At 34.4% G+C, this 24,953-nt stretch overlaps 1 protein-coding gene across 1 annotated transcript in view; it reads right to left on the bottom strand.

The window, feature by feature from the left end:
- Positions 1-24,953, bottom strand: part of LOC128184684 (GTPase IMAP family member 4-like) — a 129,822-nt gene that overhangs the window by 89,687 nt on the left and 15,182 nt on the right. The window lies entirely within an intron of this gene.

The raw sequence follows: 24,953 nt of genomic DNA, 5'->3' as shown, positions 1-24,953 counted from the left end.
TATTGCAGAGGGTTTTTTCTATATTATGTGCACGATATATTGAAGCTCTTTTAATTTTTTTTTTCAAATTACCATCGTAGAGAGGTCTGAAAATATTATGGCCGCGATATTTTGAACCGTCGTGATGATTTTCATTGCAATTAATTGAAGAAGGGGTTCAACATATTATTGCCGCTATAAACTACACTCCCTACCTATCTTAAATTTCCATGGGAAAGGGGGTTTAAAATATCATCACTGCAATATATCGACCCCCCCCCTTTAATTTTCATTGCAGTTGGAGAGGGGTTCAATGTATAATGGCAGTGATTTATTGAAACTCTTACCTTTTTTTTAAAATGCCATTTGAGAGGGGGCTTACAATATTATGGCTGCGATATATTGACCCCCCCCCCTTTTAATTTTCATTGCTTTTGGAGAGAAAGTTCAATATATGATGGCCGCGATGTATTTAACTTCCTACTATTTTCAAATTCATTGGAGAGGGGCTAGGAAATATTCTGCCAGCAATATATTTACACCCCCCTCCCCCCGATGATTTCACTGCAATTGCAGAGGGGATTCACAATATTATGACCGCGATATATTGAACCCCTACCTATTTCAAATTCTCATTGGAAAGGGAGTTCAAGATATATGGCCGCGATATATTGACCTACCTTTAAAAATTCCTATTGAACAGGGGGTTTATAATATTATGGGTGGTTCGATATGTCGCAGCCTTAATAATTTGAATCTCCTGGCCAGTAGGAAATTGGAGAAAAATTAGAGGGGGTCGTTCAATTACCTTTGGCCATAATATTTTAAACCCCCTTCCCAATTGAAATTGAAAGAAGGAACCCAATGGCTTCGAGGGCGACACACCAGAATATTTTCAGCCTTCGGCATCGGGCGACATAACACTCCAGGGCCTTCCTGTCACCGGGGGCCAAATATTCTGGTATTGTCGCCCAAGAAGACATGTAATATATGTTTTATAACATTAAAAATAATTTAAATCTGTTTCATATATTTACCTCATTAACAGGTGTATTTCAATTATGAATGCATCTTCATATCTTACAAATCAATTTTCTTGCAAAATGTCAATCTATGCTTTCAATTGCAAAACGAAGATAATATTCAAATTAAATTAAAATAAGTTTCTCTGAATAGCAGACGCTGTCATGACATTTTTATTTTTGAGGAACTGTTAACGTATTGCTAAGTTAAACTTTGAACCCGACGTAATTAATATGCAGACTTATTGCAGGCGAGGGTGATATAACAGTTTTGGGAGGGCAATATAACAATTTTCTGTGAAATATCACTTTTTCCGGGAGGGCAATATAACCGTTTCTCGTGTGATTCAGCAATTTTCAGGGCATAGTAATAAAATTGTCTCATTTGTCACATAACGAGAAATCTTATTCAAAAATGTCATATAATAATATTTTGAACCCCCTATCCCAAAGCAATGATAATCGTCAGGGTGGTTCAATATTTCACAGCCATAACTTTTTGAACCCCTTACCAAGAAGCAATGATATAAGAGGGGGGGGGGGGGTCAATATTTCGCAGCCATGATTAATTTGTTGAACCCCCTTTCCAATGGAATTTGAATGGAGGGGGTTGAATATATCGCAGCCAATAGATTTTGAATCCCCGTCCAATTTGATTTGAAAAAGGATTTGGGTCAATATTTCGCGGCCATAATATGTTGAACCCCCTTCTCAAAACAGAAGTGGAATATGGAATGGGATTCAATGTATATTATTTTGAACCCCTATCCAATAGCAATGAAAAGTAAAGGAGGTTAAAAATTAGAGGCAGAGGGGTTCAAAAATCATGTCAAAAATATATTGAACCCGGGGTTCAATATTTTATAAGGGGGTGGGGGGGTAATATTTCGCAGCGATATATTGATCCCTGGTTCATAATATCGCAAAACATATTGAACCCAGGTTTAATATTTCTCGGTATCAAAATATCATATGACACGGGTAATTCATATCATTATGCCATCCGTCATTGCGTCTATATACATTCCATACCAATCCATTTTATCAAAGTATAGAAAGGGTTTATTGCGCAGAAGCATACTTTGTCGAAGTAGAGCAGGCAAATGGTTCCATTAAAGATTCAAAGATCACTATTTTTATCTGCCAAACGAGCTACGGTTACGCCACAATGACTGATGACCTATATATATATATATATATATATATTTATATATACACACACATTTATACAGATACATATATATACACATGTATCTGTGTGTGTGTGTACATAACTGCCTGAAGAGCCAGGAATGACGTAAACGTTTGCAGTAAATAGGATCAATTTGTGATTGTAACATTATATGTTAATGATATAAGAAGTATTTCATGTACGACTTAATGATAAGATGAAAAAGCCTCGTTTTGAAATAAATTAGAAAGTACTCCACACGTGTGTTCCATGACTTCCTCAGTTCCTGAACTTGTCCATATCATATAATGACACATGGTGTCAGAAGTGATTTGAGTGACTGTCATTTCTTGGAAAAATAACGGTAGCACTATCTGAGATAAACTTTATCGCGCATATATATATATATATATATATATATATATATATATATATATATATATATATGTATTGTCTGTGAACCGTTTCGAGGAAATTGGAACTGTACAAAGGGCGACGAAGAGGGACAAAACAACTTTATTTTCAATTCCAACCCAATTGTTTTGAACATTCCGTTTCCTAGAGCTTTAGACATAAAAGGTGACTTAGCGAAAACCTGGAATTATTTCAAATCAGTGTGGAAAGACTATGAAATTGCAACTGGATTACATGAGAAGGATGACAAGTTGCGGTGTGCGACATTTCTAACATGTATGGGTTCGGATGCTCTCCGCGTGTTTGACGGATTGAAATTTCCAAATGCCGCGGATAGGGAGAAAATGGATGCAGTCATTAAGGCAATGGAAGAGTTTTGTGTAGGACAGACAAATGAAATATACGAACGCTACACTTTCAATAAGAGAGACCAAAAACCAAATGAAACCTAGATGCTTACGTCGCCATGCTGCGAACACTTGCAAGAACATGCAAGTATGAAGCACTTGAGGATGAAATGATCCGTGATCGGATTGTCTTAGGTATTCGGGATAACAGCACACGCAAGAAACTCTTACAAGAAAAGAAGTTAGATCTACAAAGATGTATAGACATCTGCAGGGCAAATGAAAAAACAGCATCACAGCTGAAAGACATTGAAGATGTGCAATTTTTAAAGGCAAATATCTGAAAGGAAAAGGACAGAGAAATCAAAGTACATCAGGGAATAAAGTGAAATATGATAATGATCAACCTGGACTATGCTCATATTGTGGAAACAATCATGTACCAAAGAAAGAAAAATGTCCAGCCTATGGAATTATCTGCAATACCTGTGGAAATGCTAACCATTTTGCAAAAATGTGTCGATCCGCAAGAGTCAGGAGTCGTCAAAAGCATGTTCAGGAAGTGCACACGAGTCAGGACCGTGACTTGGATGAATCATCATCAGAAGGGTTTGTTTTGACAGTAGAGCATGTCAACGAAATAGGGTCTCGCAAAATAACAGCGGGGATGAACATAAACAGAACGCTTGTTAAATTTCAACTTGACAACGGATCAACTGTCAACATCTTACCAAAACATATACATGTATACACAAAGCTTTGTGATGATCCAACTGGAACCAACTTGAGAAAATCAAATGTGACTCTTGTTATGGTTAACAGAAGTGAAACAAAGACTTTAGGAAAGGTGCGTCTCAGTGTAAGAAATCCAAGAAAGCAGAAAAAGTACAACCTAGAATTTGAAATTGTTGAGGGTAAACAGCTTCATGCAATTTTAGGAATCAAAGCCATTCAAGCGATTGACCTTATCACAGTAAACCATAAGGAGTTTCTATCCAAACATGAAGTGCAGGAAGAAGTAGTCGCAGAAATTGAAGACATTGAAAGGGAGATGGAGACTAAATTCAAATCAGTGTTTGAAGGACAAGGTAAATTAGATGGCTCTTTGACACTAGAAGTTGATGAAGGTGTCAAACATGTGAAGATGCCAGCAAGGAAAGTGCCACTTGCTATCAAAGATAAACTGAAACAAGAACTGGATAGACTGGAACAGTTAGAAATCATCAAACATGTGAATACACCTACTGATTGGATCTCGAGCCTTGTTGTTGCGCCCAAGTCAAATGGACGGATTCGATTATGCATTGATCCTAGACCACTGAATCAAGCTCTGATCTGAAGTGAAACCATTACCCTACATCACTAATTGAGGACATACTTCCAGATTTAGGCAAGGCCCGTATATTTTCCGTAGTTGACGCACGAGATGGATTCTGGCATGTAGTCATGGATGAGAAAAGCAGTTATTTCACCACATTTTCAACGCCTTGGGGGAGGTACAGATGGTTGAGAATGCCATTTGGGATATCACCCGCTCCTGAAGAGTTCCAGAGACGCATGGAAGAAGCGTTGGAAGGACTTGATGGCATCAAACCTATTCATGATGACATACTGATTTATGGCTGTGGAGACAATGACAAGGAAGCTCATGATGATCATGATCGCAAGTTGGAAGCCTTGCTCCAGAGATGTTTGGAGAAAAACATTAAACTGAATAAGGAGAAAATGAAACTGAAAGTAGACTCAGTCACTTACTTAGGATTTGTTATATCGAAAAACGGACTTTGTATTGACCCTCAAAAGGTGAAAGCGATTCAAGAGATGCCAACTCCCAAGGACAGACAAAAAGTGCAAAGACTTCTAGGGATGACAAACTTTGTTCAACGATTTGCGCCACAACTTTCAGAAATAACAGCATCTTTAAGAAGTCTTCTTAAAGCTGACACACATTTCAGATGGGATGAAGATGTCCATGGAAAAGCATTCAAGGAGGTGAACACTGTACTGTCAAATACTCCAGTGTTGCGGTTTTTTGATGAACATAAAGAGTTAGTTTTGCAGTGTGATGCATCTGAATCGGGCCTTGGAGCTTGCCTACAGGGGGGACACCCAATAATGTATGCATCAAGATCACTAACAGAGACCGAATGCAATTACGCTCAGATTGAGAAGGAGCTCCTGGCAGTTGTCTTCGGAATGGAGAGATTTGAGAATTATATTTATGGCAGACATGTCGTTGTGGAATCTGATCATAAGTCACTTGAGATTATACACAAGAAGAATTTACACAGTGCACCAAAGGGGCTACAAAGAATGTTGTTGAGACTTCAAAAATATGATGTACAATACAAAAGGGGTACAGAAATGTATTTTGCTGACACCTTATCTAGAGCGTATCTAAAAGCTCAGCCAGAGGACCTAGGAGAAAAGGATCCTGTGGGAGTACACACTTCAAAAATATGAAGTACAATACAAAAGGGGTACAGAAATGTATTTTGCTGACACCTTATCTAGAGCGTATCTAAAAGCTCAGCCAGAGGACCTAGGAGAAAAGGATCCTGTGGGAGTACACACTTCAAAAATATGAAGTACAATACAAAAGGGGTACAGAAATGTATTTTGCTGACACCTTATCTAGAGCGTATCAAAAAGCTCAGCCAGAGGACCTAGGAGAAAAGGATCCTGTGGGAGTACACACTTCAAAAATATGAAGTACAATACAAAAGGGGTACAGAAATGTATTTTGCTGACACCTTATCTAGAGCGTATCTAAAAGCTCAGCCAGAGGACCTGGGAGAAAAGGATCCTGTGGGAGTACACACTGTTGACTATAGGGAGCATTTACCAGTGTCTGAACAACGCTTTGCCCAAATTTGGAAGGCAACAGAAATAGATGAAACAATGGAAATGCTAAAAGGAGTGATCAAGACTGGATGGCCTAAGGCAAAGGCAGATGTTGAGCCTGAAATCCAGATGTATTTTCCTTTTCGTGAGGAACTAGTTGTGCAAGATGGACTTGTTTATAAGGGAGAACGTATAGTAGTTCCAACTGCAATACGCCCGAACTTGCTTGAAAGGACCCACAACTCCCACATAGGAATTCAAGGATGCTTACGAAGAGCTAGAGAAAGCCTATACTGGCCAAATATGGCTAAAGACATAGAACTCTTCATCAGCAAGTGTGAACCTTGCAACATGTATGCAAATGATCAAGTGAAAGAGCCAATGATAAGTCAAAAGATTCCGAGTCGACCCTGGCAAATCATTGCATGTGATTTGTTTGAGTGCCAAAACAAGGATTACTTGATCACAGTAGACTACTACTCGGACTACTTTGAAGTGGACCGTCTACATAGTAAAACCGGTAGTTCCATAATCAGCAAACTGAAAGCTCACTTTGCAAGACATGGAATACCCGATACCCTTGTCTCCGACAACGGGCCACCTTTTAATGGTCAGGAATTTGCTGAATTCTCAAGAGCGTACGAATTCAACCACGTAACTTCTTCGCCAAATTATGCGCAGTCCAATGGGAAAGCGGAGAATGCTGTAAAGGTCATAAAACGCCTAATAAACAAGAGTGTTGCTGATCAGAAGGATCCATACCTAGCATTATTAGACCTTAGAAACACACCCAGCCAGGATATTGGATATTCTGCAGTACAGAGGATTTTTGGGAGGAGAACAAAAACTTTATTACCTGTATCAGAAGACATGCTTAAGCCACGGTATGCTGACAAGGTCAAAGAAAAACTCCATAATAGAAAGGGGAGAGAAACGCACTATTACAACAAAGGAGCCAAAGAACTGCCAACGTTACAAGAAGGAGATGTAGTTCGTGTAAGACCAAAGGGAAATGAGAAATCTTGGAAGAAAGCTATAGTAGTAGGACAGGTAGACATTCGCTCATATAACATCAGGACAGAAGATGGACGAGAATACCGCCGAAACAGACGACATTTGAGGACAAGCAGGGAACATTCCGCTAGAGAGTTGTCTCCGTCACCAAAAATAGAGAGTAACCCAGAAACTAATCCAAACACTGGCCCATCAAGAGTGACAGAATCAGGACCCGAAAACCCAAGAACAACTAACCATGACCCTGCAACGACGTCGCCCGTGAAGCCTTACAGACCTGTTGATGAGCCAGATACCGCTCTCAACAAACCTTCGCTTACTCATCAAGCTGATCCAGCTGTTTTTGTAACTAGAAGTGGTCGGGTAGTGTAACCACCAAAGCGTCTGCAAGAGTGAAATGTATGATTTGTGTTAGGTCCACAGATAGTGAAGAAGGGCATAATAACCCCTTGTCTGTGTTACCAGGTGAAGCCTGGTTCATTACATGGTATGTAGTTTCATGTTGTGTTTCATGTTTGATTCCTAGTCAATTTCTAGAATTTCTAGTCAGTTAATGTTATATATATAGGAGTGCTAAATTGTATTACCTACATCATACCAATGCCTTTATTGAACTAAAGTGACTTCATTCATTGACATTGAAATTAACCTTGTGGTGAACTTTTTATAAATTTTAGCTTAGGAAGGGGGATGTAACAATATATGTTAATGATATAAGAAGTATTTCATGTACGACTTAATGATAAGATGAAAAGCCTCGTTTTGAAATAAATTAGAAAGTACTCCACACGTGTGTTCCATGACTTCCTCAGTTCCTGAACTTGTCCATATCATATAATGACACAGTAATTTTATTCTAGATATTTATTATTTTTAAATTATATATATATATATATATATATATATATATATATATATATATATATATATATATATATATATATATATATATATAAAGGGTGTTAAGAAAATTCGCTTCGTGATTTACTTTAGCCTAGATTTATAAATAAACAACCAACTTTCGTTTATCAGTTCTGCCGGTGTTTTTCGTCGATTCAGTGCAGATTTAAGTTCTTTTTGAAGATTTTTATCCACATAATATTTTGCATGTATGGTTTCGCCAAATGGAATAATGTGCAGCTTTGACAATCGTTGACTTCCATCGCACCCCTTTTCATGACTTTTGCGTTTGACTTGATGCAGCTGACGGCGGGTACCTAATACCACTATGACCCCCACACACAACATCGTCTTGTTAGTTCGGAACATGAAACAGATATTTTGAAAATGTAGTTCTCCCAGTCTTCAGTTGTTAAGTGCGTGTGGTCAGCATATTTAATCTGTCCTGATGTTATGTTTTCGTCAGAAGCTGATTTCTTGATCGTTTAAATGCCTTTCATTTTTTACTTTCCGTTATTAATTAAACACAGTCACATGGCTCACATTAAAGTCTGAGTTCTTGAGTTCCCTACTGCATTTTCTGGTTGATTTTCCTCTTTTGTATTTTATGTACTCGGCCTTCCTTTTCCATGTAACTACGCCTACTATTTTCGACGGTCGGCCAAATCTCGGCTGGTCGGTGAGCTATTTTTTTTTGCTCTCTCCTGTGTCTCCACTTTGTTACCCATCTTTCACTTTTACATGTTGTTTAGCTACATTCACAATTAACTCTGCATCTAATAAGGCCATTGTTTGGGATCGATTGTTGACAGTATCGACCCTGTACAAGACGTCTGCTTTTTCATTGACCTCGGCATTTAGTTTTATGACGTTATAGACATAAATATTTACATCACTCAAAGACGCCACCAGAGAGTGTACATAGGGGAGGATAACTGATCATATGTTGAGATAAATCCTATAGTAAAATCAGTGTGAATTTGAAACCGAAGTAATGTTTTTAAGAAAGGAGTCGTCTCGTTATCAGGCACATTTCTTATATTAAGAACTTTATGAAATTTTGACACAGTCAGACAAATCATATATTCAAATGATTCTATCAGTTTAATCAAATTTGTCCATCCTGTTTCCGCATAAAGATTAGGGCAAGGTCACTACCTTTTCCTCTACTTAAGGTATTTGACCCATTATAGCCCCAGATTCAACGAATCTGGATGCATATAATATATATGTATGGGCTCAATACTCAGTATACTTGGACATAATTTTCATTTTTGGGAGTTGATTTTAATCAACTCTCCTATGCAGTTACTCTGGCAGTCCGAAAGTGAAACAGTGTTTGGACCTAAGCACAAATCATCAGCGCTGATAAGACATAGATCTTGAACATAACAGATAAATTTGGTGTACTTTTTGCTGAACCATTAATTTTCAAGGAAACGTATTTATAATACTTAAAAAATAGTCAGATTTTAAATCATACAAACAATTTAGATATTTTTGTAGTCGAATGTATTCCTACGCCAGAGTTCAATTTAGTCTCATTAAACCAGACGCTCGACTGTATCTGTAAATTTCCGACAGAGGGTCCTTTTGGTATTCGGAGAGTAACGGAGACAGTCGAGCGTCTGGTTGAACAAGATACTATTATATAATTATCAATATCCTATATTCATAATATCATCTAATAAATATTCAATATTAATTGGATCCAGACATGTGCACAATTTTTAGAAATATTTCAATACATGATTCATATGGGGTTTTCTCGAAATTCTTGTCGGAAAAGTTCGAGAATTCGTGTTATAAAAATTCATTTACTGATTAGAAATTACTTGCCATGCAAAATAACATCTCGTTGATTTACAAAGTAATAATAATCGATAAAATCAACTCCCATCAGTACTTCAGTACTTTGATTAAAGCTGACATGAATTCATAAATACGCATTATTTCCCTTTTATCTCCGACTACCGCCATATTAGTTGTCGATTTCTATTGTTCTGCTCATCGCTACACACCCCCTATATAAGCTGAGAGCACTATTCATGCTTCACAGCATTGAGGTATTTCATGCATCCGAACACGTTGCCTTTGACGAAAAGACGTGTAGAAACGCGTTTTGAAGAAAAATAAAATGACAACCACTGCACTGGCAAGATATATCCAATACACGATAAAACAAGACAGACTGAAATCCAGGCGCAGATACTTATAAAATTCCTCGATAATTGTGGACCGTTTTCCTGTGTATGCTATAACATCGCACATGCGCAAACAACACACTGTGGCAGATCGAGCAATGTCAATGATCGCATGGATTTTAGAAACGGTGGAACGGATGGAAACGATGTTACATTGTCATTTTCTTGGATTTACTATCATTTATCTACTGTGTTCGATGTAGTGCCACCGGGGTTTTCAAAAAGACGCAGACGTTATTCACTCTGTATGAACGGCACACGTGTTCGATGTGAATGCGTAGTGAAGCAGCACTGTATGTGCAAAATAATAAAGATATTTAGAAAATCCTTTCACAGAATGAACATATTCTGTATTTCATTGATTGTTGTTTTCTTTATTCTTTACTACAAACTTTTTACTACAATATGGAGTTCATGCATTTAGAAGTCCGTGCAACCTGAATGCCTCGATCGGAAAGCAACCGACCGTAACTTTCTCAACCGATATATATACTCCAGTGGCAGTAGAGGAGCGATCGAAACTAATATGGCGACCAAATGCTTTTATGAATTCATGTCAGCTTTAAGTATCAGTATGTAGGAGTGGAATGCATCCTAATAAATGACCTTTTCCTGTTGTTGAAGAGTTGCCCCCCCCCCTTGATTTTAATCTACAGACCCTGAAACGTGCTACTACACCAGTTGCACGGTTCGGTTCGTTACGCTTTTTGAACGGTACGGTTCGCTTTGTGAACGGTACGGTTCGTTTTGTGAACGGTACGGTTCGCTTTGTGAACGGTACGGTACGCTTTGTGAACGGAACGGTTCGCTTCTTGCACGGTACGCTTTGCTAAAAATAGCTGCACGCTTTGTGAACGGTTTGCGCGCTTTATTAATGAGGTAGGCGTGGCCTGAACGCTTTGATTTTTCTCGATATAATTTTGTTTAAATTTTATGGAGGGTAATCGTGTTCAAAAATCCAGACCTGTAAACTTGTAAATCAGAATATGCAATCGTGTTGATGTGTGAGCCTGAGCATGAATATGTGTAATTCTGATCGTGTAACCTATAAAACTCGGGCATAAACACGTGTAAGATTTGACTCAGTTCCTTCGCATGATGCACATTTTGCAACGTCATTGTTTACATCAGTTAATTAAACCTTCAACTTTGCACACTTTCAATCCGTACTTTCTGCATTTGTAACTTCAGGCTCGGCAAAAGCACATCTGACATGATACAAATTGACAAATGTAAAGTCTACAAGTTTGTCGAATTTTGACATGACCTTATATGGCAACTGCCTTGCTGCGGGAAAAGGCATGCCGTAACCGCCGGAATGAACGAAAAATAAAGATTATATTCAGCTAAACTGTTGCAATAATTTTTTAATGAACGACACCTTTTCTATCGAAAACACCGGTATTATTTTTAGAAAAAAAATTGAGGTATGATTGAAACTGGACCAAACAGGAAGAGATTCATGTAGAAAAAAATCGTTCTCAATGTGACGAATGCGCTAATTTCCGTGATATAATTCTCATGGTATTATAAAAGGAAATGCCTAATATCTTATTTCTCTAAAAAAAATTTGACATGTAATTTAAACTGGAATATAAGTAACTGCATACTCTTTTCTAGAAATGAGACGGATCAAGAAATTTCCTAAGGGGTTAAATATATTTTGAGCGGCATGGCTATCGAAGACCGCTGTGAGGTCCCATGTAACTCCATTGCTTCTGAATTCTAAGAATTTTCAGAGAGAATTTTTAACCGGGTTTCCGATTATTGAAAAAGTAAAAATTGTAGGCGGGCGAGTGGCTGTCATAAAGGTAGCCTTGTTGTACCGATAACTCCTCGAACAGTTTTCAAGATAGGAAGTTGTTCTTTTGCAGATCATTTAAACATATTTATCAGAGGTATGCAAATTGCTAGGATTTTAGGAACTTATGAAAAAATATCAGCTGTTGAACTTAAACATTTTTGGGCAAAAACATTGCATATAGAATACCCCATTTTTACTCTTGTTATTTTCTGAATTAGTTAGAATAAACGACCTGCAAGGATTTGGTAATTTTTCGCGGAAAAATGTATGTTACTTTACATGTATTTATACTTTTTGTTGTTGTGTAAGTGAAAGATAAATAATAACACAATCTTCAATAATAATAAAAAACTAGCGCATATTTTTTTTGTGCGCCGTAAATTGAAGTTTTATTATGGGAGGCACTGTAGCTCCCAGATCGTCCATCTGTATTTTTAGAGACGGAGCTACAGACCTGCAGCTAGTTCAAAAGTGGCAGTAAAGCTGTATTATACTAGCTCTCCAGAAATTTTTTATCAACCAACTTCACAAAGTGAGTCTGTATTGAACCGACATTCAGGACGTCATACTCATATCCCGTAATAATTGCTTGAAATAATAAAAAAAATGTTAATTTTTACCTGCATGATAGGCGTTGTCCCCTATATATTGCCGACAATGCAAAGAAACATTTCTTAAAATAATTTATACGCATTTTAATTTCACGACAGTGAACCTTATCTTTGGAATTTTTATTCATTTTTTTAAAGAGGGTGTCGCTTCTTATGTCTCATATTAATCACAATCTCAAAACCAATGTCTTTAAATACTTTGTTTTTCTTATCGATAACTTTGCAACTCAGCTGGCCGATCGACCCCGTGTAATTTTTCGCGGGGGGTGTGGGGGGGGGGGGGGGAGGTCTTGTCACAACTTGTGGTAGCGATAAGGATGCATTTGGAGATATTTTCTTAATTCAGCTGAGGCCTATACTTTAACAATTTGTTGCATGTACTCTAATAACAGTGGCGTCGGAAGCAAATTGAAGGGGCGGGGGCTAAACTAATCATAAAAATTATTGACAAGAATTCCCATAATCATGAAAATTCTAATCCGTGGGGGAGGGTATACCAATTACTCCAATCTTACCTGCCCAATCCCCCCCTCCCCCAATCGTGAAATTCCTAATCCGTGGTGGTGCATGGTGGTGGTGGGGGGGGGGGGGTGCTAGTATACCTACTTTGACTCTAATTTTCAATATTACTATTAATATTTCATTCTCTTTAAGGTCTTTTAAGGAACAATTTTGTTTGTTGCGAGGGAAAAGTGGGGGGGGGGGGTTGACTCCTCCCTCTTGCTATGTTCCTAATGGTTATGTCTAACTTGGCAAAAAAAGTGGGAGGGGGGGGGGGGGCTAAGTCCCCCCCCCCCCCTCCCGGTTCCGACGCCTATGAATAAAAATGCGTATATATCTTTATACACGTGTATTCAAAAAAAGTCATTAAATGTAATTTTTTTCAGTTCTAAGAGGATGTCTGAAGCCGATCGAATTCTTTACTCGCATCTTTTATACATTCTCTTGATAAAATTTACACCAATCTCATAATTTAATTTTCCGAAAAATAATACTCTATGAAATGTTGTTATCCAGAGATAATATGATTATAGGTCTACCTAATATTTTTTTTATTATTATTTATTCCGTCCCTATTCCGGCGATTACGGCATGCCTTTACCTGCAGCTATCCTTTTTCTATCAGTGACGTCACTGTTTCCATATAAGGTCATGTCAAAATTCGACAAACTTATAGACTTTACATTTGTCAACTTGAATCATGTCTGATGTGCTATTGCCGAGCCTGAAGTTACAAATGCAGAAAGTACGGATTGAAAGTGTACAAAGTTGAAGGTTTAATTAACTAATGTAAACAATGACGTTGCAAAATGTGCATCATGCGAAGGAACTGAGTCGAATCTTACACGTGTTTATGCCCGAGTTTTATAGGTTACACGATCAGAATTACACATATTCATGCTTAGGCTCACACATCAACACGATTGCATATTCGGATTTACAAGTTTACAGGTCTGGATTTTTGAACACGATTACCCTCCATAAAATTTTGCCCGATCTACTTCAGAAAAGTAGTACATGTAATTATGACAAGAATTTTTCTTTATTTATATGATATACTAGTATTACAAAAAATTTTCAATTGATCTATTTAAAATCAAAACTTCCATCCGTTTCCCGGTTTTTGATACGTTGCGTGAAACGTATACTCAGTGACATCCGGGAAGCGGAGGTAATTTTAATTTTGATCAGTCTGTTATTATAAGTTTTTAATTTAGATAAATGTAATCATTAAGATAGATTAAAAGAACTGTTTGACTTTAATCCGATATATTTTTGTTAATTCAGCGAGCTGTCGATAATTTTACAAAGCATCTTAAGTTTTTATTTTTATAAATGTATTTGAGTTGAAGTCAATAAATATTTCTAATCAATTTAAAATTGCTATGAAAAATTGCCCCGACTTTATTCCGATATTTCTTTAGTTTCCTTTATCGTTGTCTTGATTCTCGGCTAGTTGTTATTATTCATAATTCGTATAATCATTCTTTATTGCGTATTACTGTAGTACTATTGTCGATCGCCGATTGCTCTAGTGAATAGACGATGTAAAATTAATGATAAGACAAACAATGAATTTCAGATAAGAAATCTTGAATTCAACTGTTATATGGTTTTTTGACACGAATTTTTATTCATTTAAATATTGATTCTATGATTTTCTGCACTTGTTCGTTTACACAGATCATATCTACATGTAACCGTTATCGCTTCTCTTATCTGAACTAAGATCGCGTGTATAGTCAAAATATGACTATTAGTCTTTGATTTTCCGTTAAACTATACATGTACATGTAACATATCTCTTACGATATGTACACAACTGGATATACACAACAAGTCAATAACTTTTATACATATATAATGGCGATATTTATCATTCTGTTGAACAAGTGTCCGCTCTTCACTGTGTGCATGCGATTTAGCTAACGTTTTACAAATGCTGACTAACCTGTTCATATTTTTTTTACCTTTTTACACACATACTTGTTGTAAACAGGACACGAAAAAATACCCGGTAATCAACAAATGAATGTTAAAAGTGATAGATATATAAGAATTTATGTAGTAACAAAAATAATACGACAGCGAGGGAAAACGACTCTGATCGCCAGTACATGAATTATAATCATGAAATCGGAAAGAAATTATTTTGAATAATTTAAAATAAGAACACTCTTTTAAATAGGGATTTAAGATAACATAAAACAAATTTCTTCTAGCCATATAGGAGGAGCCAAGTAGCACGCGGCACATGACGTGATCTGTACTGTTACACTTAAACTGATTGACAGGCGAAGCACGTGGAGTCCTGAGATAAAATCCCGGTCAAATGACCAACTATAGCAACCTAAAGCGAAATAATGAAGTTCAGTGATAAAACTTTAATTTAAGTACATTGTATTATAATCAAAACACAACACAAGCTCTCTCTCTCTCTCTCTCTCTCTCAATCTGACGGTGTATGTGATTGTGTGCAAACCATTTGGAATTATTAGATTTTTATTTGTATGAATTGAATTCATTTATTTTAGACACATGGTTTTCACAACGATTTCAACACAATGACTAGTTTTTACAGTGGACGATGTACATATAGATTGATCTCGACGGTTAAAATTTCGACGCTATTTCACATCACAGCATATTAGATTGAAAATAAATTTTAAAAGAGCTGTGTTTGTGCTTACATGTACTTGTTATATCATTCAACTATTTATGATGTAATTAATCATTTTTTGGTACATTAATGTACCCAGTAAATGATATTTTTTATCGCAAGTTAATATGTGAAAATCCCGCATGTATAGAGTCGCTGAATTGTTCTACGGATCCACGCGCCGATAGTCTTACGTGTAGTTGTTTGTGTCCATTTCTACAGACGGTTCTTTTGTTTTATAGAGATTAAGAAAAGCCATGAAACTAACAAAGTAGAAGTAAGATATATTCAGACTATACACACGACAGATTGTGATGAGCTACCTAACACGTGTCCGTGGAAAGGTGTGAATACCGGCATCTCGTGTACACCTGTTTAAGCGTCCAAATATACAGAGTTACTTGTGAAGTACAATAACTGCTAAAAAACAAAGAAAGACAATAACACCTATTGTGTATAAAACCAAAGATCAGCTTCTGTACACGTGTTTCGCACGACGCAGTACAGTTAAGGCGGTCAATAAAAATATGGGCAAATTTTTGTGATGAAAACACGTATACTTTAGTTAAACTGGCATGTCCTTTTTAAAATCAATAACAGTCACTCAAATGCAATATATTTCTAAAATATATATATAATAGTACAATATTTTATGTTCATAGTGGTCACGTGATATGGCAGTCGCATGGTACAGGCAGATGTATTTGTGGTTTTGAGGTCATTTAAAAAATTCAATATTGCAAGGGCATAATCATGTCAAAATTCACAACTGAATTATGAAATAACTTGATGTTATATCGTAGATTTTTAAAAACGGTGCGAACTTTTTAAGATAAGAATATTTGTTAGTAGAAACCGTAATTTATAATGCATATGTTGAATAATTTTGAAGATCACAGGGTTAATTTCATTAAAAAATAATTAATTTGTAAGATTTTACAAGGATCGTAGAAGTTTTTAAGTTACATAGCATATTTCAAATTCACATGTAAAAGTTTGTCGGGATCAGGTAAGTGTATGCCCTTGCAATTAAGTGATTTATTTAGTTACTCAGATTTTAGATATACGATATTTTATACAAAACCGAGGTGGCTTCTTTATACGATGCATACTTTTAACAAAATGAAAATAAGACTATATAGGTAGCATTCTACTAATAATAATTCTAAACAAAATATTCATTTATACTTTTCCGTTAATGTATGACATTTATTTTTCTTCGCTATAAAACTGCACGATAGCCTTCAATGATTTAACTTAATGCGTCATTTTGAAGCATATGACGTCATATTTTGTAGTACAGCGAGAACGACATCTCGCTTATTTTTCAGTGTTTACGATATAACGGACATCAAAATTGTAAGTAATAGCATTTGTTGTTTTTAATGAAAAGATTAGTATAAGTTAATTTTACTAATAAATAGATTAATAAGTACTTTCGAGGTTTGTAATATACTGTGATGTCATAATGCACATTTCCCGTACTTTTTGTCTGAACGGAGTTTATTGACAGCCTTAACTGTGCTGCGGAGTGATTTTTGTTCATGTGAAATCACGACGCCATTACCAGCTATGCAGGAAATAAAGTTGAAATCAATAATATAGAACGCGTGAACTTTTTTCCGTTCAATGCTTGCATTTAATTTACTAAGATTTTGTACATGTATTTATTTACAATTTATCATATGAGTGATTTTTTGTTTATTTATTGGTACATAAATAGCTCAAGAACAAATCACTCGAGTCACCGGTAATATGTGGTCGTCATTCACTACAGCACATATATTTAATTTGTTTAGAAAAAAAGCGCATGACTTAAATTGATTTGAATTTTGATAATATATCAATTGACTAATAAATATATTTGGTAAATTAATTTGAATTTATCTAAGAACAAATTAATTAAAAGATACCCATTTACGATTACAGATCACAACTTCACGTTGAAAGCCCCGACAGTTTTCTGGGTCTGCGTAACTTAAGTCGACATTCTTTTTTTTTTTTATTTAAAAAGGATATAAAATTATTTATATTTCAACCTTTGTTTAGTCATAGTGTATTTATTTCTAAACATACGCTACTTTTTTAACGTCTCGGTAACGATCTCTCTCTCTCCTGAGAATTCCAGTCTGTACCCAATGTTTAAAACATTTCATAAAAACAATCAAAATAGTATAACCACGACTTGTGTGAACGTTAATAGTTTACAGTGTTTAAGAAATCGGCGATGCAAGTTTTGTCGAAAAACAAAGAAATGATTACGGTCTAAGAAAGGAAATATTTTTGTGACTGTTTTAATAAGAATAACAGTTTTAAATCTTTGTATGTGTTATCTAATCCGTATAAAAAAATCTAGCAAAATATTGAACTTATCTGGTCAGCAATAATATCCGTCCGTATTCATCGAAAGACATTAGGTCAATAAGCCGTATATGGAAGTTGCACGCTTATTGCACGGTACGGTACGCTTTTTTGTCCGTTTGGAGGCGGGTCTTGCATAAATTATCTTGCACGCTTTTTGCACGGTACGGTTCGCTTTGTGAACGGTACGGTACGCTTTGTGAACGGTACGTTTCGTTTTGTGAACGGTACGGTTCGTTTCTTGCACAGAACGGTACGGTTCGTTTTAGAGGTGTAGTAGCACGTTTCAGGGTCTGTACAAAAATATATTTCAGAACAATATATACAGTACAAAATTTATTTTTAATAGTTTTTGTATTCCTAAGGTTTAAATTCATCTTTTCACTACACTTTTATTGATACTCTTGGTATTTACTTTTTTATTTGAAAAAAAATGTGCTTGTTTCCATAGACCATAATGCAATCTTAACTAATAAATAACTGCTTAGTTGATACCATTTTTAAAAATTTCTCTCGGTTTTTTATTTTAACTCTAAAAAGCTTTGAATTTATATAATTAGAGTATTTAATACATAATGGATATTCGGGGCTAGAAAAATTAAGTCCTAATATGGGATCGATACTTAAAAGGATGATAAAAATAAACTTAAAGGGACTTGGACACGATTTGAGATCAAAAATTTTATTTTTATTTTTTATGTATAAAATGGTTTACTGGTGCATTTTACATGATTGACCAAAATATTGAATGTTAAAGTCAAGTTACGAGTGAGATACAGAGGTGAGAATTGGTTGTAATGTAAACAAAGCTCGAGTCTTATAGTTGTTTACAAAAAATGTATTGTAGAGAATTACCATTTCTTAGACAAAATGACATGTAAAAACAATTTAAACTAATTCAGTATCTTCATAAATACCATTATAAACAAAAGAAAGATACATTTGATTGAAACAATACAACACATATGTAAAAATGACAATATTCGAGCTTTGTTTACAAAGCAAAGAATTATGAACTCTGTAACTTGCTTATCACTTGATATTTGACTCTCAAATTTTGACTTAGCATTATAAACTTCTATATTTATCAGTATAAACATTGAAAATGGAAAAATAAAATTTGAAAATTTTAAGTCAAATCGTGTCCAAGTCCCTTTAATGTGGCTATCTGCAGTTATGTAATCGTCTGTTTAAGATATGAAGTTTCTGTTCTTCAGTAAATTGATAGAATATCAGAATGTCTATCAGCTAATACTACTAAATTAAAATAAATTATATGAATTAATAATAAAATTGATATTGCTTAGCCTGCATTTCCTCTCATTTTCTAAAAAAATTAAGATATTTTGATTTTTTTTCTATGCTTCCAATATTAGAATATTTCTGATTTTTAAATATTATGAAAACTTTATATATATTGATTTTAGTGTTTTTTCGCACAAATCTATTTATAGATTGAACGCTTGAAAAGCTAATTAAAATTTTATTTGATAGGCAAATTATGTTTTTAAAACATATTCTGAATATATTCTGAATTGCTGAAACCCAAGTATCTTATCATTAGTTCATATTAGTTAAAAAATCGAACAATAATGTTATTGTTTTATTTATGCTAAATAGACTCATTAATCTACAGCAACAACATTTTCCAAAGTACTACTGCAGTTTATTCTGAGAAATGATATGCGTTTCAAGATCAATTAAAGAGCAGACCAATTCTTGCGATATTGATATATTCAAAGTTTTTGTGACTTCGGGATCAGTTTAATAAAATTGAGATCGGTCAAAAGATAAGATGATGCAAGTGTAAAGGTCTGGAGTTATCTCTTTTTTGCCGTTGTATGTTTTATAAGTTTTTACACGTACAAATCCAGCTATATATAAAAATGCCATGCAAATTTAGGGGGAAATATATTTTTTGGAGAAGTTATTTTTAATAGTCCGCGGGTATGTTAAGGCTTCCCGATTGATTGTATTTCATACGATATGACGTCATAATTAACTTTGACATCACGATCTGCATTTATGTCGATAGTTCTCAGGGAATGTATCCAAGCTAAAAGTTAGTTATATCCAAACAGTTATCAAACTTAATGTTTACTTTACATAGATGCTGTAGTTAATGCTAGACGTACAAAATTCATTGATATCAATAACCAGTATCGACATTTATACAGCTTAGTTTAAAGAAAAAGACTATTTATATACTACTTGTTTGGAGACTCTGCCTGCTACATGTAAACAACTGAATCAAGAAATGTAAAAACCAGCTTGGTGCATGTGAAATATCAATACAATTTTGATTGTTCTGACAGATGGGTTGGTTGACATCTTCTAAAATGAGTAAACTGTGCACATCCTGGAGGAATGCACCTCGACAAATGCACACGAGACCGATGAAACTCCCTGCAAGGGAGCTTAAGCTTAGTAGTTCTTGAGAAGATTGATCGAAGTAAGTTGAAAATGTTAAAAGTTTACGGACAGATGGTCGACAGACAAAATGTGATCAGAAAAGCTCACTTGAGTTTTTAGCTCAGGTGAGCTAAAAAAACCGTTCGGAATACTTTGAAAATGAGAAAGGTGCAACGAGGATATTTGAACAAAGACTATTCAAAAGACGAAAATGACAAATTTGAAGAGAGTGACTATTTAAATTTGTAGTAGACGTAAAGTTACTTTGATAAATTATATAGAACGTTTCTTTTGAAATAAATATTTCATTTGATAGTCCTCGGGAAAATAAAATACATTTTAGGTTTGTTACTGACTATACGGAAAGAAATTGGTTATGCTTTAAAAAAAAACCCAAAAACTCATTAAACCAATATATTTTCGTTGTTAATCAGGAACATGCAAAACAAATTATAGTATTAAATTAAATGTTAAAAGCATACATCATTTAAAATTAACCTTGATTGTTTTGACAGATGGGTTGGCTGACATCTTCTAAAATGAGTAAACTGTGCACATCATGGAGGAATGCACCTCGACAAATGCACACGAGACCGATGAAACTGCCTGCAAGGGAGACTTACAAACTGCTCCATAATAGAGTTTAATGACTCTTGATACAGTTTGTCTACAAACAACTGTATTTTTTTTATTTGGAAATATTTCATCTTTAACGATTTAGCGTCATTCATCTTAATGATATCGATAAAATTCCTTTTAAGAGCCATTATCTTTGCAATGAAAATGACAAAATCGCTCACTATTTACTTCAATATACATTGTAAGCATCGTATCGTTATCAAATATATGCATTAAGAATCATGGATATCCAAACACACTTAAAAATGTTTTCACGAGCATGAAACAGTTAATACCTGAGAGTGTCTCAGTGTTCAAACTAAAAAAAACATCTTTCAAAATAACAGCATTTCTTTATTATTTATATCTTTTTTCATTTAGCTCTAGTTTTGACACCTATATTTTTTTGTTTTTGTTTTTTTTTTATTTGAAACGTTCACATCATAACTAGCTGCATGAAGGTCCACATGTTAAATCAACGAATATCAATTAGCTGTCTATCGTATTCTTTAAAATCTTAACCTAGTTTTAAGGAGATATATATGCTAAACGCAATTGCCTTGCCTTCGACTGAGTAAGATTACAGATTATTGACAATTCTGTTTTATTAACATTCAAATAATGAACCAACAATAAATATCATTACTATAACAGGATGCGAGTAAATAACAACAATAGGCTAACAGGTCTTAACGGTCACCTGAGTACCATAGCTCATACACAGAATTGTCGAGAAATCTCGTATATGCATTTAACTAAGTTTCATTCTGAAGTAACATAAATTTAAAAAACATAATTTTTGTAATGACAATCACCTCTTTGCGTTAAAATCTTAATAAAAGGACTATGAAACATATAACATTGGTATAAAAGCTTTCAGATAATAAAAGAGTGCATGACCTTATATTAAAAAGGTACAAGACTCTGATATGAAATAATTTCTTCAATATAGGTTTATGTGTATTTTTTCATAGATAAAACAAAAAAGAGATGGTTAATATACATGGTTTTTTTTAAATAACCGCTAATCCTCATCTCCCATCCCAGACAGACAGAACTCCCCGTGTAAATGGGACAATTAAACAAAAAATAAAACCCTTCGCAGTACAGTTAAGGCGGTCAATAAAAATATCGGCAAATTTTTGTGGTGAAAACACGTATACTTTAGTTAAACTGGCATGTCCTTTTTAAAATCAATAACAGTCACTCAAATGCAATATATTTCTAAAATATATATATAACAGTACAATATTTTATGTTCATAGTGGTCACGTGATATGGCAGTCGCATGGTACAAGCAGATGTATTTGTGGTTTTGAGGTCATTTAAAAAATTCAATATTGCAAGGGCATAATCATGTCGAAATTCACAACTGAATTATGAAATAACTTGATGTTATATCGTAGATTTTGAAAAACGGTGCGAACTTTTTAAGATAAGAATATTTGTTAGTAGAAACCGTAATTTATAATGCATATGTTGAATAATTTTGAAGGTCTCAGGGTTAATTTCATTAAAAATAATTAATTTGTCAGATTTTACAAGGATCGTAGAAGTTTTTAAGTTACATAGCATATTTCAAATTCACATGTAAAAGTTTGTCGGGATCAGGTAAGTGTATGCCCTTGCAATTAAGTGATTTATTTAGGTACTCAGATTTTAGATATACGATATTTTATACAAAACTGAGGTGGCTTCTTTATACGATGCATACTTTTAACAAAATGAAAATAAGACTATATAGGTAGCATTCTACTAATAATAATTTTAAACAAAATATTCATTCATACTTTTCCGTTAATGTATGACATTTATTTTTCTTCGCTATAAAACTGCACGATAGCCTTCAATGATTTAACTTAATGCGTCATTTTGAAGCATATGACGTCATACTTTGTAGTACAGCGAGAACGACATCTCGCTTATTTTTCAGTGTGTACGATATAACGGACATCAAAATTGTAAGCAATAGCATTTGTTGTTTTTAATTAAAAGATTAGTATAAGTCAATTTTACTAATAAATAGATTAAGGTATCCCACTACTCAATGTTGTTGTATAAAGATTTTCTTGAGAAGTATATCATTGAAATCTGTAGACAAAACATACTTAAAAAATACAAAGATAATGGGGGGTCAGTATCCATCCCTCTGAGTTATGGCCTATTTAATTTGACCTTTTCGCACCTAAAATGCAATTTCATCCTAGTTAGGATTTGTTGTCAGTATTTTTGATTTAGTGAACTTATTTCTTCAAATATTGTTTTTAATTATGCACAATAATCACACTGAATAGAGGGATTACGAAAAAAAATTGTACGAAGCTGCATAAATTTTTGTGTGACCTTTTTGCACTTAAAATAGACAATTTTTATAATAGTTACAATTTGATTTGAAATAAAAACTTTTTGAATATCAAGAATTTTATAAGATTAATCCAGTTTGCCTAGATATGTATTCAGTATCATTTTGACATAATATAACATGGGGGTCAGTGATGTCAAATTTTAGATAAAGGGCTTCAAAGGTAAAATTCTCGCAAAATTTGGCTTAAAAAATTCCGACATGTTCTATATATTTGCATGATTTTATGCTAAACGGCTATCACATTTTCAAGATTTGATTTTGTACATGTCACACAGAACCTATAAAATATGTTACAAGGCTATCAAATGTTAAAAATGTGAATAATGAATAAAGTATATTAAAAAGAAAAGTATATTGAAAATTCATAAAATTGCTTGTTTCTGTCATTTTCGTCTAAAAAACCTTCCGCACGAAAAAATAGTTCCCCAAAAAACTTGTTTGTTTCTTCAATTCAAATGGATTTTCTTTATGAATGTTGTGTAATTATGAAATAATAATCTATCTGTGATGATTAAATAAATACAATCATATTCATTTTAAATATAATGATCATCTGCGCAATGAAATCAAAACATGAGGAGTGAGTTACCTTAATAAGTAGCCTACTTTCGAGGTTTGTAATATACTGTGATGTCATAATGCACATTTCCCGTACTTTTTGTCTGAACGGAGTTTATTGACAGCCTTAACTGTGCTGCGTTCACATATTTCAGAATTTCAATATCCAAACAGTGTTACAGTCTCATGCATCGATTGGCATTTACACCAAAATCATTTTATATGTTCTGCGTACCAGTGATTTTAGCTAACCAATTATTTTTTTTTTTACTATAAACAATTCTATTATTTTGTTTTTTTTGAAAAGTTCAAAAACCGTTTTTGTTTCAAACGATAAAAATACTTGTATAACTCTTTTAATCATAGAACTTCTTATTTACATTATTTTTAATGATTAATTACTAGATATAAGCAAGCGAGGGAAGATAAATCTAAAAGTATTACCCCCCCCCCCCCCAAACCTTTTTTTTTTTTTGAAACTCTTTCCAACGCTTTTGAACGTTTTCACAATATGTAAAAATTCATAGACAGTTTCATTTTTTTCGCTTTTCTGAATGTTTGTATTTACTCATTTCTTTCATAGAAATTCCTGAGCAGAATAAAATAATTAGACATACCTTGGTGACATGAAATATTATTAAAGATAATAGCTTATTGTCTATTTTTCTAAATATGCAGTCAGTTTCTATTCTATGTCAGTAGACATTTGTAAACGTTATATACATTAACACTATATATACATACATTAACTTTATAACCTTTTTGTTCACACCCTGCAGTAAGAACCCCTATCCTATACACTAGTAAATATAACTGTTTTGGCCCGTTCTGGATTCAAATTTCCTACCATCGGGGCATACAATTTTAGAAGAGGGCTTTATTTTCTTTCCTAAAATGCAGTCAGTTTTTATTCAGTATCAACAGAAGTAAAGAGAACAATTTTTTAAACAATATATATGCCTGAACATTATATGACCATACTGCCCCCCCCCCCCCCCCCCCCGAGTCAAAACACATGCCCCGAAGGACATGAAATTTACAGTTTTGGTAGAGAGCTTCCATGTCTACACAATAATGAATCAAGTTTTTCTTACAGATGTGTGGATGCAGAAAAGAAGTTTTTTTTTAATACATTATATGCATTAACACTGAACCCCTGACCGGGCCAT

The sequence above is a fragment of the Crassostrea angulata genome, chromosome 5 (assembly GCF_025612915.1).
Source record: "Crassostrea angulata isolate pt1a10 chromosome 5, ASM2561291v2, whole genome shotgun sequence".
NCBI lineage: Eukaryota > Metazoa > Mollusca > Bivalvia > Ostreida > Ostreidae > Magallana > Magallana angulata.
The sequence above is the reverse complement of the archived record's forward strand: the minus strand, read 5'-3'. Positions and strand labels throughout refer to the sequence as shown.